At 36.6% G+C, this 2,352-nt stretch overlaps 1 protein-coding gene across 1 annotated transcript in view; it reads left to right on the forward strand.

Moving 5' to 3' along the window:
- The window catches only part of Carf (calcium responsive transcription factor), a 79,193-nt gene that overhangs the window by 45,914 nt on the left and 30,927 nt on the right, over nucleotides 1-2,352 (forward strand). The window lies entirely within an intron of this gene.

The raw sequence follows: 2,352 nt of genomic DNA on the forward strand, positions 1-2,352 counted from the left end.
CGGGAGCTCGCGCGCGCGCCGCCGGTGATCGCAGGCAGGCAGGCAGGCGGGCAGCTGAAAAAAAAACCCCCTCCCCTTTCCCTTTAACAAAAGATTTACCTCTCTGTTTCCTATTAGTTATCTTTTACTTTGCTTTTTATTTATATTTTGTTTTTTTCATATAAGAGAAATCATGCAGTATTTAAGCTTATGTGTCTAATTTATTTCATATAACATTATTGTCTTGGGGTGCATCCATTTGCCTACAAATGAGTTAAGTTTGTCCTTCCGTAGGCAGATTTCAAGATTTAGTGAGTATGAGTTATGCTGTTATAAATATGGGTATGCCTGTTGCAATATGATGTTTTTAACTCTTTTGGGAAGATACCAGAAGAGGAATAGCTGGGTTGAGTGGAATTTCTGTTTTTAGTCTTTTGAGGAATGTCCTATACTGATTTCCATAATAGTTGTACTAGTTTTTATTCTAAGGAGTAAGGAATTTAAAAGCAGTGCTATTACTCTTGCCTTCCTTTTTGTTGTTTTGTTTTTGGGGATCAAACCCATGGCTGTCCCAGTGAACTATATACTTGGACCTTTTCGGTTTTTATTTTTATTTTTTGGTATGGGTATTGAACTCAGGATCTTGCGCTTGCCAGGCAGGCATGGTACCACTGAGCTACATCCCTGGCCTATTCATTTTTTAATTTTTGCGACAGGTTCTTGCTAAATTGTTAAGTTGCCAAGACTGGGCTTGAACTTGCGATGCTCTTGCCTCATCTTCCTCAGAGTGCTGAGATTACAGGTGTGCACCACCAACTCCAACTACAGTGTTTTATTTTTGCTATCAGATATTGGGAGGCAGTACAGAGTAAGGTAATGGTTAAAAGGGCTTAGATTGCTTGGGTTTGAATTTTAGATCACAACTAAATAGTTTTGCATTAGTTTTGTAACCTCTTTTATAAAAGACAATTTTCTTGTTTATAAAATGTATATACTTCATGTATATATGATGATTAAAGGAGATAACATATCTAAAGTTCTACCACTTAGTATGTACTTAATAAATGTAATCAGACCAGAGTTTATAATTGGTTTTTCATGAATCAGTGATAAGAAATACAAGATACTTTTATCTCAAACCTGATAAATATTGAAGGAAGGAAACTATTTCTACTCTTAATTTTTTTGTTTGTTTGTTTGTTTTTGTTTGGTACTGGGGATTGATCCTTGCACTTGTAAGGCAGGGGCAGAACCACTAAGCTATATCCCTGGGCCTCCACTCTTAATTTTTGGGAAATGTTGATGATTCTATTTAGAGCATTCTACTTTTTGAAGTTCCCCCCACATTCAATTTTTTAAAAAAATTAAATTCACATCTTTTCAAATGACCCTCTTAAAAATTAGAATTAAGTCTCCACAAGCATCAGGAATATTCTCATGTTTTACACAAGAGGAAAGTCTGGAGAAATGGATATGAACAGTTGAGTTCACTGTAGTAGCAGAGCACACAGCAGACTCCAAGTGGAATAGTAAAACTGTGTTACAAGGAGACCATGGATCAGACAGAGTATAAGTCCCAAAACTTTCTCTTTTTTGTACCAAGGATTGAACTCAAGCCATTGGTGCTTGCAAGGCAGGCAGTGGCACCACTGAGCTAAATCCCCGGCCCCAGAAACTTATTTTCAAGTTATATGATATTCGTGTTTTCGAATGATAGGCTCAGAACATTTTTCTTCAACTTGAAATGCCTTTTTAGTTGATATTCCTCTATACTTGGGTCAGTGGGTTCAATTGTTGAACTGAAAAATAGTACAATAATTCACTATTTTCTTGGTGGGTTCAGGACACTCAGTAGTCTTCTTTATGGCACAAGACAGAAACATAAATGCAGAAATATAAGAATAAATCCTATTTAGTTTAAAAGTTACCATGTTTAACCAATCCAAATGACTTAAAACATGGGACAAATGATTGCTATACAAATAAGTGGAACACATGGATAATACAAGTATCAGAGCATAAATGTATTAAGTTCAGTTACAGCCATGTTCAGATTACTAAGTAATTAGACTTCATGAATGTTTTGTAATGATTAAGACCATAAGTAATAGCCAGGGGTGGTGGCACATACCTGTAATCCCAGCACATGGAAGACTGAGGCGGGAGAATTGCTGTGAGTTTGAGGCCAGCTGGGCTTCATGGTGAGTTCAAGGCCAGCCTGAATTACTTAGTCTCAAAAACTACCCTGTCTCAAAAAACAAACAAAAAAATGGGCTGCGGATTTAGCTCAGTGGCACCATGCATGCCTTGAAAGTGCAAGGTCCTGAATTTGATCCCCAGTACTACCAAAAAAAAAAAAAAAAAAAAAAAAAA

This window comes from Fukomys damarensis, unplaced genomic scaffold, assembly GCF_012274545.1.
Source record: "Fukomys damarensis isolate Sample0158 unplaced genomic scaffold, DMR_v1.0_HiC HiC_scaffold_16, whole genome shotgun sequence".
Taxonomy (NCBI): domain Eukaryota; kingdom Metazoa; phylum Chordata; class Mammalia; order Rodentia; family Bathyergidae; genus Fukomys; species Fukomys damarensis.